This window comes from Bactrocera tryoni, chromosome 1, assembly GCF_016617805.1.
Source record: "Bactrocera tryoni isolate S06 chromosome 1, CSIRO_BtryS06_freeze2, whole genome shotgun sequence".
Lineage (NCBI taxonomy): Eukaryota > Metazoa > Arthropoda > Insecta > Diptera > Tephritidae > Bactrocera > Bactrocera tryoni.
Genome location: NC_052499.1, coordinates 69,111,661 through 69,128,245, shown reverse-complemented (window position 1 = coordinate 69,128,245; position 16,585 = coordinate 69,111,661). Strand labels below are relative to the sequence as shown.

The window sequence follows — 16,585 nt, the reverse complement described above, 5'->3', positions numbered from 1 at the left end:
TTTACGGTTTTTTTATGCTTTGGCTTACGTTCTCAACCACCTTGGCGGATGTTAAACAACAAATGTACTGCTCTCTCTGGCGCGTATCACAGAGAGTGTACTATGAGCGCGCACGCACTGGAGAGCAATTGGAAAAATCATATTATTTGGCCTTTACAAAGCGTGTGTTGGAGCAATAGTCAGTCTGTTTGAGTTGGATACCAGTAGTCATCGGATAGACTCGACGTGGAACGGTCGTTTGGTGTTTGTTAGTTAATAAGGGGGGAACGTGGTGTTCACGACAGAAGTCACTATTTGTTCCTTCACTTTTAAATAAGTGTAAAATTTTCCTTGCGTTCGCATTAATATAAAAATTAAATAATTAATAATTATATAAATATATATGTGTGTGTATTTATACAAATGCATTCAAGTCCAGCTTAATCCCTATATATAAAGCAACAGCCCGCAAACGTTCATATTGGCTAGTATATATGTATATATATACATACATATGTACATGTAGCAGTTGTAGAGTGAAAAATTTACGTTAGTACTCGCAGAAAGTGTTATAAGCGAATAAGAAAATCAAAGATATTTTTATGGTGGAGTTTTTCGGGTTCGGCCAATAAAATAGCAAAAATTCGTACAAACACGAAACGGAAAACGGAAAAACTAACGCAATAGATTTAATTCTTGCAATCGAGTTGGAATCTGTAAAATCGAAAGAAGTCAAATTGATAGAAGAAGAAGCACGCGAAGAAGGAAAAAGTGCGAAATTTGTGTGTGTGAACGCGCGTGTGTTTGTGTATATGTGTATACAATTTGTGTGTGTTTGTATGTGTATAAAAGTGTATGCGAAAAGTGAATAGCAGAAGAATTGTGAAAAACAGGTTTCTTAGTTGTGGCAGCGGTCGCTTATATAGAAGTAGCAACAGCAACAGTAACAACAAAGCCAACGGCATTAGCAATAGCAAAGGAAGCAGCAGCAGCAGCACCGCATAGGCAACATTAACCAAATCAACGAATTGAGCATAGGAAAAGCAGAACCAATAACAACAATACCAAACAAACTTAAAAATACAAAACGCAGCAGAATACGCAGCAGCAGCTGATAAAAAAAGTATTGAGGTGAGTCAAAGTTTAAACCCAACCGCAACGACGAATAACTTCATAGTGGAGTTTACTGCGAGAGAACAAATGGCTGCCAAACTTACTATAAGTTGAAAGGGAACTTCCTTTATAACATGCATAGTTGTTTCTTTCATTTCTTACAGCGTGGTATTTTCCCATTTTTTTTGGAGTAATGGCATTTTAAGCATTTCCATATGTTGATAATTTGAAGTTATGCCAATGGTCTTAAGAGATATACTTCAAAGTCAAATGTTTTGTTTCTTAATATAGAAGTTTAAATTAGCTGAAATTGGTCGAAGATCATATACAATTGATTTTGAAAGACGAGAGTATGAAGTGATTAATTTAGTACAAAAGAAAAAATCAACACTTTTAAATTTAACAAATGAAAAAATGTATATATATAATATCTCCCTTCTGTTTGTTTGCTCTTTATTCAATGCTTTATAAAAAGTGTTGCAGTGGCCGGATTTAGTTCAAATATGCGCCATTTTGTTCGATAATCTGTTTCCATCTAGACGGCAACTTCATAATACCCCCCTCGTAGAAGCCTTCCTCTTCATTTGCGAAGAACTCGGACAGCCACTTTTCACAAGCCTCTTTTGAGTTCAACTTTACACCAACAAGGACGTTGGCCACGGCAGGAACAGGTGGTAATCACTTGGCGCTATGTCCTGGCTATATGGTGGATGCGATAAAACCTCCCATCCGAGCTTCCGTAGCTTCTGACGAGTCATCAACGAAGTGTGTGGTCTGGCGTTGCCCTGGTGGAACACTACACCCTTCCTGTTGGCCAATTCTGGACGCTTCTGGTTGATCGCCTGTTTCAAGCGGTCCACTTGTTCGCAGTAGATAGTAGAATTAAGCGTCTGGCCATATGGGAGCAGTTCATAGTGGATGATTACCTTCCAATCCCACCAAACACACAGCAAGATCTTCCTGGCCATCAATCCCGGCTTTGCCACTGTTCGGGACGATTCAGCGGCTTTCGACCACTACCGTTTTCGCTTGATATTGTCGTACGTGATCCATTTTTCGTCGCCAGTCACCATTTGCTACAAAAATAGGTCAAGTTTCTCTAGCGGGTTTGCCTTTAACAAAGGGAAACTTTAAAATAGCGCGAATTTCGGCGTTAGTGAACTCCATGTTTACACGTCTATAACTGTTGAACCCAATATCCAAACTAATCCTGCATAGCGTCGTTTTGTAGGTTACGTCAAGACCTTTCGAAGATGTATAGTATTGCCAGATACGAGTTCGTTAGCGCTTTATACATAGCCGCGAAATTCAAAAGACAAATAGGCGGTTAAAAGGAGAAAAACAACAAATAAATAAAGTTAGATTATAGCTTTGTTCATAAATTTTTAAACGTTGAGATTTTTCACACAAGGCCTTTATTTCGATGCATCGCTTTCAGGTTCCAATAATCGTATGAGTATACGATTTATTGGTGTTCCGAGAGAACTTCTATCATATACTTACTCGACACTTTTGAAAAGCAATTAATTTTACTTTTATTCTTCAGTAGATGGCTTTATTAAACTGCTGCCTAGATTTTCCAATTCCATTGCGTTCCCGAATCCGACCAATTGGTTTCCTTTTTACATCTCCATCATGACTATAGCTCTGTCGGGAATGATTTTATTAAGAAATTGACCCAAGACGCCTAACTATAGAATCTATTTGCTATATCATAAACGAAAGAATGAGAAGATCCAACACAAACAAATTTTAATAGCAATTTTAAACAAAACATTTGTCTTCATTTATGACGTCACGGGACCACCATTCGTCTGTCAAACGAACTACAAATAAGTAACAATCTAAGACTGTCATAATCTATACTTGTATCATGCGTGTAGAAATCAAAAAGTACTTTTTTGAGTATGATACTTGGACAATAAATTTTACCAGTTTTTAATATTTTAATATTAAGCTGTTTTGGTGCATTTTTATGCTAAACAATTGACAGCTTTGTTTCTTTTTGATTTCTGACGCGTTGTTATCGACTAAAGTTTCTTTTATGATAATGAAACTGTTAAAAATTATCATAAAACGTATTAAGAATCAATTATGAAGCGGAATATACCATTGTTAGAATCATTTCATAAAATTTCAAAACAAGTAGAATAAAAAAAAAGAATTCAAGTAGAATTCTAGACATGTACATAGTATTCTTCTTTATTTTTATATTTGTATCCGACCCTTACACAAATTTTTTTGAAAGTTCCTGAATAACTTGAGGTCTAATATAAAGTTAAATTTCCTCTTCATATGGACACTTAAGTTCCCAATCAAGCTGCATATTTTTTATCTTATCTTGTAATAGTTCAAGCCTTCAGAGGCATTGTTGAATTTCTACGTTTAGACTTTGTTGCTGTTCAATTTGAACCTTATATTAGGTAAGGTTAGGTGATTAGGCTGATTTCTGTTGATGCCGCAAATAATAGTGGACTGCTCTAAACGATTATCCTTTGTAATGCCCAGAACACCTATCAACAATGTATCAAAAAGATCGTCGCATATCAATTCCAGCCGATTCGCCGGGTTCGTAAAAAGTATGGCAACCGAGCTGCTTCAACTTTAGTCTGGCGAAATCCGGACAGTGGAAGAGAAAGTGTCCACATGCTTCCACCTTATCTTCCTCTCTACAACTTTGACAAGTTACGTACCCCAAAATGTTTAGCCCCACGCGTGGATGCTAATGGAACATTGTCCAGTTAGGACGCCTATCACTGCAGCGGTGTCGGTATGATCAGAAATATCAAAAAGAATAAAAAACAAAAAAAAATATTAAGCAAAAAGGAATTTAACATGCATACATATATGCATTTTAGTTAGCCGTTCCGTATTCTCTTAAAGCAGAAAGTTACAAACTCTCTTTCAACGAACTTTAAAGTCCGAGCGCACATATTTTATAAATAAAAGTAAATAGTAAACCAGATATACTTGTATGTATGTGATATGATCGAATCTAGAAACGAATCTACTAAAAATGCTAACTGGAATGAATCTCGACATTATGGATCATAGCTTATAGCCTTAGCAAAACTTTTTTAACTATCCGGGAATGTTTTAAGTTCCTATAGCAAAACTTCACCGTGTAATATTGAATATTCGATTTGGTTTTTTCATGATCATGCGCAATAACTAAATGCGTCAGAGACCCTAAATTTTACACCCAGTACAGGAAGGCTTTATAGGAGTCGGTGTAAAATTATCTTCATATATACTGCAGTGAAAAATTGGAGGAAATCGGCCTACAACCACGCCTATTTCCCATATAACAGAATTCAAACCAAAAAATTTTAGGTACCGAACATACAGGTATGGACCCCAGTACATATAGTTGGCTTTTTACCGAAAAAATCGGTCAATGTCTTAGCTATATAATTGAAATTCAAAGGAAGTCCTTTCCTGATAATAGTATGTCTGAATGTCAAAAATAGGTTGAACTGGATCAATATTTCCCTTAGACCCCATATACCTAATATAAAGGTTTTCGAACTTCCGATTGACTTTATATGGACCAATATGAGAGAGCTTGTTTTATTAATAATATTGTATCTTTGTACGTAAAATGTATAAAATTAGTGCAAATTTGACTTAGCCCCTATATAACTAATAATAGAATTTAATAATAGACTTTACTTCACATATAGGGTGATCTATTTTGCGGCTCCCAACTTTTTTTTAAAGAAAAACACAGAAACTTCAAATTCCACAGGCCCACAAACCACACCAAATCGATGTTTTTTCTGTATGAAATGACAGCTCTTAACCCTCTTCAGGCTGCTCTTCGTCTCAAATGCGCCAATTTTGCTTTTTTACAAACCCATTGAGCCAGAAATGTGTGTCATCTATGAACAAAATTTGTCTCGAAAACGTCGGATCTTCTTGGAACTCTTCAAGAGCCCATAGGGCGAAGTGATGTCACTTGGGAAGGTCGAGCTGTATTTTGTACGCTTTCAGTTTAAGATCTTGACGTAAAATGCGCAAGGTGTAAGTCTTTCCATTATGAAATGCCAAACGACACTGTTCAACCGTTTCGTTACATTTTCCAATATTGCCAACACCTGAAGGTATTTAGCTGACTGTGATTCTTGCAAGTTCATTCACAATTCATCAATTATAATTACATAATTATGTATAAATATATCTCAAAATTTTTAAAACTTTACATGCGCAGAATTTTTTTCTAGAAAAATTCTTAAAAATCACCTTTTATAGGTGATCTTACCAGCTACACCTAAACTTAGAAATTTACATATTTTCAAATGATAAAATTTATTAACTCAATGGCATATTCAAAAAAGAAAGGATAACATCTAAGGGAGCTTTGTTATGTTTCTTGTTTGCAGTCAGTTCGGATACGCTTGAGGCTGCCCTCGAGTTTTAACATATCTTAGAGACGGCCATCAAATGCATCTGCGGTTCTTGGGGGCAATTGCTTTGATTAAAATAAGTAAACCTCCAGATAATGAGACTAAAAAGCAAGGCTTCACAGCATCAACACAAAATACCCATGTTACAAATAAGTACATGTGTATATTCGCACGTACATATGTTTGCTGTTTGGCAATGAAAAAGATGCACATCATATTTCTATTTTAATAATAGCTTAGTTACTCACTTGCCTCAGCGTGCGTATCATATTTGACCAACAAACATGCGACAGTGACTGCTAAAATTACACTTAACACACGGCTAATTACATACTTACTTTACTTTGCGCATTTGTTTGCGGCGTCAAAGCGCATGTCAATGTATGTGTGTGTGTGTGTGTGAATGCGTATATTTGTTTGTGTGCGTATGTTTGTGGGTCTGCACGTGTGCCTAACGTAAATGGCAAAATTATGCGTTCCTGTGTAGATATACGCGACAAGCTGCCTTATTTGTTTGTTGGAAAACAAAAACAACAGCAAACAAAACATAAAAAATGGCTTTACAAAATAAATTGCTAAAGTGTTAGTGGTTCACCTTCATAGCCGCGGCCAAAGCTGATGTTGTTGTCGTTGTTGTTGTTGCTGTTGTAAACCAGCAATGCAGAAACGTCAACCGTTTCGCTATTTGTATTACACACCGTGCTTGTTGTTGTTGTTTGCGCCGTCTATGAGTTTTTTCGTTAATAAGTAGAGACACAAAAGCAAATATGCAAAAGCGTAGGCCAAGCAGCTTAAGAAGCGGCGCTGCGCTGTAAAGGTGGAATTAATAGAGGAGCGCCAACAATCAAGATTTACAAAAACTAAAAACCACCTTAAGTATATACGTAAGTGTGTTTGTGGAATGCTTTTCGCTCAACATGGAAAATCAACAGCGCCAAGTTAAAGTCAAAAACACGAAAAAACGTTAACTTCGGTTACAACGAAGCTATAATACCCTTTACAAATAGAAAAGTTTCCAATCAGGAACTTGATTTTGATCGGTTGTGCCGATTTGACAGTCCTCGGCCAAATAAAAATCCGGGTCCGTTCCGGTTACGTAGACCCGACTGTTGTGGGAAGGTCAGTTTGTATGGCAGCTACAAATACAGGGTTTTCCCGGAAAGTAATAGTACTGATTTTCTTCCTCCGCGACTGTACTTCGGAGGGAGCGCGCACCGACTGGATTCGGTAGAGGGCGTTCCTAGCTAACGAACGAGCGGTTGGTTACTTGTCTCCGAGCACCTGGACAGTCAGGACCAACATATTCGCGCGACGTATTTCTGTGAGTGGTGCAAGCCGAAAATGCAGCGTTCATTAGAGCAGAGATACGCGATTAAATTTTTGTGTGAAACACGGTAAATCTGCGATAGAGACGTTTGATATGATCAAGCAGGCTTACCCAGATGTTGCTTTAGCAGGAATAGGTCGCTGATGAATGAGCAAATCCAAAATGAAAACGATGCTCATTCTCTTTTTTGACATCAAAGGCATCGTCCACCATGAATTTGTTCCTCCTGGACAAACAATCAACGCCAGGTTTTACGTGGAAGTCCTCAAGAGACTCAAACGAAGGGTCAATCAGTTCCGACAAGGCATCGCAATCGATTGGAAGTTGCACCACGACAACGCCCCGACTCATACCGCCTTTCTTGCGAACAGCTACCTACGCAAGGCCGGCATCCCAACGCTTCCGCATCCGCTTTACAGGCCAGATGTAGCCCCGGAACTTTTTTTGTTTCCTTGCCTGAAAAGGCCGATGAAAGGCAAGCATTTTGAGACGACAGAGGGGATCCAAGCAGCATGTACCTTGGTTCTCAAGGCTATTCTGGAGAATACCTTCCGTGACGCCTTCAATGCTTGAAAATCGCGCTGGCAGTGCTGCATCGACGCAGAAGGAACCTATTTTTAGAGTGTTTAAAGAATTGTAACGATTGGTTCAGAACTTTTCCATACAAGGACTTGACTGTGATCTTTCAGTTTGTATGAAAGCTACATGTTATATTGGTCCGATATCGGCACTTCCGATAAATGAGCAGCTTCTTGAGGAGAAAAGGACGTGTGCAGAATTTCAGAGCGATAACTCAACAACTGAGAGACTAGTTCGCCTACATACAGACAAACGGGCTTGGCTAAATCATCATAAGTACGAGTATAAGCAGAAGTTTTATAGGAGTCTCCAATGTTTCCTGCTGGGTGTTATAAATTTCGTAGCAAACTTAACATACCGCAGTGAGGGTATAAACATATGCGTGTGAGTGTGTATGTGCGTGGCAGAAAAAGTGCTAGCGCAGCACCGCAGCGCGTAGTCAACAAAGAAAGGGGAAATGAGAATGAGAAAAGAATCTGTTATTAAATGAAATTGATGCTGGTAATTACCGTTTCTGCTTGGTTGACGAACTGACGGACGGCTCTGTCTGTTTAAGTAAATGCACGAACATTCACTACCACACATACACACACACACACTCACGAAAACGTATATGCATATAACGCTGAACGTATTGGTAATGAGCAGAGGATTTGTGGACCGTTTCATTTTCCCACTTTTCAAACTGTAATTGGTTAACAAACTTACACGTGCCCATTTACTGGCTTTCGGAGCACAAGCAACAACCAGCAGGACGGTCCACGTTGCCGTGTCTTCTAACATGCCGACCAACTATGCACACAAGCTCGTCCGATGGTGAGTTGGGCGAGAAGTCAAGCAGTGTCCGAGAAATTACTCTAACTTTATTAGAAATAATGTGTGTATATAAATATTAGCAAACAGGTCCGGCGTCTTTTGTGTTTTATTTAGGTGTATTTTTAAAATAAATATTTAGTAAAACGCACTGATTACTTATTAATTGTGAGAACATTTTGGAAGGACTTTTTGTCGCAGCATCGCTTTCCAATGATCTTTTGAAGAAATATTTAGCTTATTCTCCGTTTCTATTCAACCAACTTTGACCGACTGTCGTTGGTAGTGAGCTTCATCACAAATGGTTCGAAACTCAATAAAAAGGTTGGTGGATGAATTTACTGACTCGAGCTCAAGTCTCTAACTTGAAGATCTGATTTATTTCTTGATGAGACGTATGTATGTATGTGCACGTCTGGTTAGAGGCTGTTGATATTTCAAGGTAGGATCTTGTCGGTAAACTGTGAATAAAGGGGATAGAGTATTTTCTTCGTCAGATGAATCTTCAAAATATATTGTCATATTGCATATAACAATCGTGGCTCATTCTATTCGCTAAAGATGCACCTCCTTTAAAATTATGCCTGTCAGTTTTTATGCTATGCGGGACTTGCGAATCAGGTCGCCTACGTACCTAAACCCTTAACTTTGTCAATATAAAGGGTGATCTATTTCGAGGTTCCCTACTTTTGTTTTTAAAGAAAAAGCACATAAACTTAAAATTTAATGGGGAATGGGGAATGCTCATTGGGTTTGGCCGTTTTGGGAGATTCGAGGTGGCTGTGGTTTAAATCAGCTAAAATCAGAAAATTCAGTTCAGCGTGGAGTCGCACTGCGGCCAGCATTCCAGAAGTTTTGGGTCGGCCTCGGACCCGACCAAGGTGGAAAAGGTGTCCCTTCAACCTGACCAATTGAAACCAAATAATACTAGAAAAAAGCTTTATTATTTGGGGCGCTGATCAAAGTATTATTTGATCTATGTACTCTTAAACACCGTTGTAAAAGGCCGTCGTTAGCAGCTACTGACCTAAAAACAAAACGTAAGAACTATGTATATAAAATTGGAGGACTTTAGACAGACGAAGACTAAACTGTATAAATCTGCTTGGAAAGTTGCATCATTTTCGATTGAGAAAATCTTCAGGAAGTGTCGGGTAACACTCTCGTCTCACTCCAAAGCAAATGTTTGAAGACCTGTCTCCTGATCCTTTTAAATCTGGTCGATGCAGGTACAGATGCCCACCTTATGTATGTGCCCCCGTCACATGACCTAATTTACTTCCACAAGCACCTTGTAATTTGTTATTTACGACCACTTACATAACTAACAACAAAAACTTTGATATATACTTATGTGAGTGCTTGTAAGGTTGCCTACCTGCAGGTAACTTAATCAACACAAATACATTAACAAAGAACTTTGCGAAAGGCTCGAGATGGATGCGCACTTTGACACGGCGACCACTACCAGCATACCTGGTGCTCGTTTCCTTCGTTTACGCCGTTGTTGACGCTTTGTTTTGCCAGCCGTTTGTCACAATTGAACTTATCAACTTATCATCACCGGGTCCGGGTCGGTCCATTGTTTGTCGTTTTATTAATTAATAATTCAAAACAACTTTTATGTGTGACAGAAAATCAATGATTGTTCTTTTCAGTATTGTTCTCAAGTACTCTCCACCACGCTCGTCTACGGCGACCGAGCAGTGTGAGTGTTTGTCGCGCGGGCATTGTCAACAACACTCTTCCATGCACAAGCCTCCTGCCACTTCTGCAGCTCAACAGTAATTTTGCAATTTTTAGAGTTTCTTCTTCGCCGCCTTTTGTCTACTCGTTGCGACGCGACGTGGGCAATAACGAGCGAGAAATAGAAATAGGCAAAGGCTATAAGAAATCAGTAAAATTTATTACTTTCAAAGAATTTTATGAGCATTTTATAGCCGACTCCCCATTACAGCAAACAAATTCGCCTACAACAATGTAAATGGCTGTTTTACGTTTAAAAGCGTCAAACTCAGAGCAGCCGTTGCAGTGGCGCTGATGGTGGCGACCGAACGCCGACGACGAGCACATTTTATATTCAGTGTTTAACTATGATAAAAAGGTTGGGTAATGGTTGGACCAAGAGCACACACACAGAAAAAAATGTGCGAAAGACAAGAGGAGGCGAATTCATTGAGTACCGGCATGCCACTAAGCACACTCACCCACACACGTACTCCTAAACAGGAGGCCGTTGTTGGAGTCTGAAAAAGAGTGTAGTTGAAAGCGCAGTGAATAATAATATTATTAGTGCAGTCCCTCGCCTCCTCGTGCCGCGTTGCACGTGAAATAGTTTTTGCTTGTTTGATTCGCCTGTCTATGGCCGCCGACGACGGACGGTAATAAATGAAGTTGTAAACATTTACATCGTTTGCACATTTCCGTACCGTGGCACATACGAGGCGCATAAATAACGCTCAAGTTAATGTCATTACGTGTGAGCGCAAATTGGACTTGCGAAAGCGTCAAGTTTTGGTCAACAAAAATTATTATTATTATGCGCCAACTGATTGAGTTATTGACTATGATTTCCCAGGGTAATAAATATAATCACATTAAGTGTTTGCAGAGCACTACAATGACTCGGTTTCGGTGTGTTTTAAAAAATCTATCAAGCATTAATAGTGCACTGAGCGCAGCTTAACTGACTAAACATCCGGAAGAGTCTTGCTTAGTATATTTGGACAGGCCCATAATTTAAAGCCAGGTGTTTGCTAAGTTTGTTTTTTTTTCTCTCAGATAAGTAAGGCTAGAAAATCTATAGCTTTGCTCGGCTTCGTACTCTGTTAGCTATAATTCGGAGGATATCTGTATGCTGTGATTGATCGATGGTATTCATCGCGTTTTTGGCTTTAAATTCGGTCACAATCATGGCTCGATGCGATGGTGTATTTTAAAAATCTTGAATTATTCTTCTAAAATACCGGCCGTTTTCGACAGATGCTCTCACGCAAACGCCTCAACACGAGCTCCTTATTGACTGTCTGTCCCCCCTGAACAAATTCATGATGCAACAAACCACAAATATCGAAAAAAACATGAGCATCACCTTCACTTGGGGTTGTTTTTTTTTTTTTTGGTTTCGACTCGTTTTCGCACGATCAAGCATGTCCAAAGAGACCTGTTTACGGTATTTTTTTGAAAAAAAAAACTCATTTTTATCGGGACATGCTCGACTTGAGCGCGTTTCATACCCAAAATATTCACCAAAATCATTCGAACAGACTCGCGAGAAATGTCGAGCTCTCTTACCATCTTTCTAACAATTGCTTAACTGTTTTCAAGCACTATATCTTTTACCTTTTTAATATATTCATCAATTGAAGAGATCGAAGGTCGTCCAGAACGAGGTATGCCTTCAACGATCTCTCGACCGTCTTTGGAGGCTTTCAACCACTGGTAGGCTTGTGATAAAACTGAATCACCGGAAGCAGTTTCCAACGTTCGCAACGATTCCGCGAATTTGGTTAGGAATACAAAACTTTAGATAAATTTAGACAATTCCGACTTAAAGAACTGCTGTAAAAAAACTGGTTGACAGATCGCGCTCATATTTGGCATAGTAATGAAGGACAATCCTACCAAATTAGCAAAATATGAAATTTTATCGGATTGGATGGTTTACGTCTGGTTAGGGATAATCGCCATCCTAAGATTCCTAAATGTATGTGATATGCTACAAATTCGGATACTTTCAAAAAGAAAAATATGTTCCAATCGAAGTTTGTTATTTCGGGAACCTACAGATGTACTGAAAAATTTTGCCGCCTAACAAAGAAAAAACATTATTTTCAAAGCAAATGTGACTATATTTCTCGACAAAATCACCAATTTTAGTAATGAATTTTTTATAAGTGCTCTTTAGTATTTCAATACCGGCTGAGCTGGTACTGTTGTGATGAATTGAGTATTTGCTTGTTGAATATGTTGGGTCAGATACGTATGTCGTATTGTTTATCAAGCCATAGCTGTGGATCAGAAAGCGATGAAACAGTACAAGAAATACAAAAAAAGTTGTGTTCAAAAAATAATGGGAATTTTCGTTTTTCCAAAAAAAATTATTAATTCGACTACATTAATGTTGCCGTCTTTAAATAGTACCTTTTTGATATTATGTACTTATGCCAACACTTCTTCTAACCGTCGAAACACTTCTCAAACTCGGTTTTTGGAATAATCTTTAGCTTTTCAGCGATTTTCATCTATCTTCAATATCGACCTTTAAGGTACTCTTTATATTTGAAAATAAGAAAAGTTTACATGGAGCCATGTCCGGAAAATATGGAGGCTGTGGCATCGTCGCAGTATTTTTATTGACCAAGAATTCACGAACAAGCAAAGAAGTGTGAGCTTCTAATAAATAAAATTCGACAAATTCATAAAAACACTTCTAACGAGTCAATTGGACTCTCCAAGCCCGCGAAATTTTACATTTAAAAATTTCCGTTATTTTCCGAACACACCTTGTAAACAAATATGGTAGAGACAACTTAAATTGGAACGATTCGAGGAAATTTTATGCAATTTTGAGAGTTTTCTGGTTAAAGGCTACTTAAAATTATTATTAGTAATTATACGACCGATAATGCTGTTTCCTTATTCGAGTGTATGGTTTTATTTTGTATCTTAATTCAAAACTCATTCAACAGTATCTGTTTCGCTCAATTTCGTAAAAATAAGATAATTTTAATTTTGAGTAGAAATCGGTATTCATATATAATCTTATATCTTCATCTTCTTTATAGCCACCCGGTTATTTATAGAGTTTACAACAGACCGAACTATGTCAATGTCGTCGTATATCTCGTACAGCTCATCATCCCATCGACTGTCGTATTCGAAAAGTACCATAATCTTCCGCAGAACCTTTCTCTTGAAAACTCGTAACGCCGACTTATTGTATGTTGTCATTGTCCATGGCTCTGCACCATATAACAGGATGGGAATAATGAGGGACTTATAGAGCTTGGTCTTTGTTCGTCGAGAGATGTCTTTACTTTTTAAGTAAAGTATTGAAGAAAAGTTCCTTTTCAAATAGCCTCAATAGCTTAAGCACTCTTCGATTTATTCTTCTTACTCTTAAGCTAAAGTATGTGAAATGTGCTGCTCTTACTTAACCACCATAAGTTTAACTTCGTCATTTAAATATTTTTAAAGTCTCGATTATAAACCAGTTTTCCCCCCTTCAATTATTGTTGCATCGACAAAGGCAAACGAACATGTGCACAGATTATAATTGCGGAATTCGAGCGTTACATTAATCCGTTTACATACAAATTTAAGTATGGTATATAATTAGGCAGACACATACATACACACATACATATGCACATATACATAAATATTCTTAGCTTTGTATCGCTAATTAATGGCAACCAAGAAACACCGATTCCGAGCAAATACTTAAATATGAAATGAGGCCAGCTTAAGAAATGAGGGAAGAATACTCGCAATTTCATGAGATCATCAATGCGTTTGTTTTCATCTTTTTGGCTTATTCTTCTTCTACTACGCTTCTTACCATTTTAAAGCGATTTATTTAAAGGCGCTTTTAACGAACTTTGACTGTGGAGTTCTTCAAAATAATAATACATATGTGCGTATGTACATGTATATACAAACATACATACATATGTCTGTAGTTCGTACTATATACATATATACATTTACGTACATATATATACTTTATTATGTGATTTGCTTCTAGGTATGCATGTAGAATTAATGCTTCGTTAATTAAAGAGTCACCTTCGACGGTAAAAACTACATAGAAAAACATAAAAATAGGAAGATAAAAATAATTATTTTTGGTAAATTTTTATTTTTTTTCAAATAATTTTTTTCTATTTCTTTATGACTTTGTCGATTTTTCAGTTGATGCCAATTACATTTGGGAAAATAAAGCAAAGCCAATTCATTAGAAAAACCATATTTATGCCCAAATATAAATCCAGGAAATAAAGTTAAGTCATAAAGTAAATAAAATTGAAATACACTGATGTGCAGCTATTTGAGGTAAAAAGTTCACAAGATAAATCAATTCATGCCACATTAAACTCAATTTTAACATGTGTGGCTAAATTAATACTAACGTAAAGAGTTTCGAATGGATAATTATATACAATAAATAAATTTAATTTTCGGTTATTTGAAACAGAAAAAGATAGAATCAGCAAGTCCTTGTAGGTACAGGGTGAGTCATATTTTATATTGATATGTGATTGATATGTGTGTGATATTGAATAACTTTGTGATCTCCTCACATTCTAAATGTGATCCGCGTCATTTTGACGAATCAATCATCTGACCTAACTAAACTCAACTGAATTTGTTGGATCAATATGTTTCTGAAACTGTAAATCAGTGCAATTCGCTGAATACTTGTTTTACGTCCATATCGTCAAAAATATCGTGACAAACAGCCAGCCTTTGACGAACCTATCTGCAGTTAGTGTAGAATTGTCTGAAGAAAAAACGGTTTGAGAGTCTTCTCTGATCTTCACAATGTTGTTCATCATCGATCAGGTATTCTTCCTATTTACTGGCGTAGACATTGCTTACGCAAATATAGCCGAGTTAATAACAGCGCGCCAGTCGTTTCTTCTTTTCGCTATTTTTCGCCAATTCGAGGTACCTAGCGAAGCCAGGTCCTTCTCCACCTGATCTCTCCGACGGAATGGAAGTGTCCCTCTGCTTCCACCGGCGGGTACTGAATCGAAAACCTTTAAAGCTGAATTGTTCTCTTTCATTCGGACAACATAACCTAGCCGGCGCAGCCACTGTCTCTTGATTTGCAAACTATGCTAATATCGCCGTATATCTCGTACAGCTCATCGTTCCATTCGACGCCCGCCACTGTCAAGGCGCAAAAGACAATAAATCTTCCGCAAAACTTTTCTCTCGAACGCTCCTAAGACCGACTCATCAGAAGATGTCATTGTCCATGCCTCCGCACCATATAGCAAGACGGTAATTATGAGGGACTTGTAAAATTTGGTCTCTGTTCGGCGGGAGAGGACTTCACAATTAATTCATAATCATTGCTTACTTAGTTCAAAGTAGCACCTAGCATTTTTCGAATTAGCCGCCGCTATTAATCCATGATATGATTCCATTGCTATTCATTTGTTTTCACAAGTCTTGTACATATATATTTAGTTCTTCATACAATGACCTATCAGTGTTGGCAGGCCAAAAACCACCAAACTTTTTTAAACCGCCCCCTTTTTCTCAATTTTTCGTGGTGTATGGAGAATACTGATTTTCAATATTAAATTTCTTGTTTTAAAATTTTATTGGGTTCTTAATTAATTCTGAACCGTTCACACAGTAGTGGTTTTTTATTCTCAAAAATCGTCTTTTATAGACTGTCCCACAAGCTGCGTCCTTTAAAACTTTTCAATTTCACCCAGCGCCGAGTACCCGCACGACTCTAACTACCTCTTTGCATGTCCAGCTAATGCCACTGATATAACACCCTTCTCCCTATGGTCCGATACCGTCCAAAGAACGCGTTTCCCGAGCCTACTATTAGATGATTTCGATAATAATCAACCCGAACATTGTCAAACAAGCGGAGATTAGATAAACGCTACAACAACAATAACATGTCTCACCCTCCAATGACTGTTTATCCAAACAACTCATTCTTGAGAGTTTTTGGGGTTAAATTTAAAGTGAATGACTTGCCTAATAATTTAAAGATAATTTCTTTTTGATTTTAATGTTTTTTTATTGAGAATGAAAAAATTACAGTAATACAATATTGTCAAATTCTTCTTTATTGGCGTAAACACCACTTACACGTCAGTCATTCTTCCTTTTCGCTGTTTAGCATCACTTGGAGATTCCAAGTGTAGCCAGGTCCTTCTCCACCTGGTCTTTCTAACAGAGTGGTGGTCTTTCTAACAGAGTGGAGGTCTTCCTCTTCCACTGCTTCTCCGGTGGGTACTGCGTCGATTACTCTTAGAGCTGGAGTGTTTTCATCCATTCGGACGACGTGGCCTAGCCAACGTAGCCGCTGTAAATATGGCTCAAGAAGCTCACGACTTATGGTCTTGGACCAAGTTTTGTCAGGATAGCCAAAAAAGGACTGGGTTTGGGACCCGCCACGTAACCCCAATGAAAAGAAAAAAAACAGCCTCGTTTGAGAGACCCCCCTTATGATTGTTGGTTTACAGAAAAAATTTAGAATATTTTTGAGAATAATTTTATTTATATTTTTATTTGTTAATTTTTTTGATTTTTATTTTAGTGAGATGTATTTCTTTTAGAAAAAAATTGTTGGAATTATGAAAAAATAAAATTTTTGCTATTGGTTAAATAT

The 16,585-nt window shown here is 37.6% G+C and overlaps 1 protein-coding gene across 1 annotated transcript in view; it reads left to right on the top strand.

Moving 5' to 3' along the window:
- The first annotated feature begins 239 nt into the window (after positions 1-239).
- The window catches only part of LOC120770755, a 129,795-nt gene continuing 113,449 nt past the window's right edge, over positions 240-16,585 (top strand). Inside the window, exon 1 of the mRNA XM_040098344.1 lies at positions 240-1,110. The gene's annotated coding sequence lies outside the window, so the exon portion shown is untranslated. The remainder of the gene's footprint in view (positions 1,111-16,585) is intronic.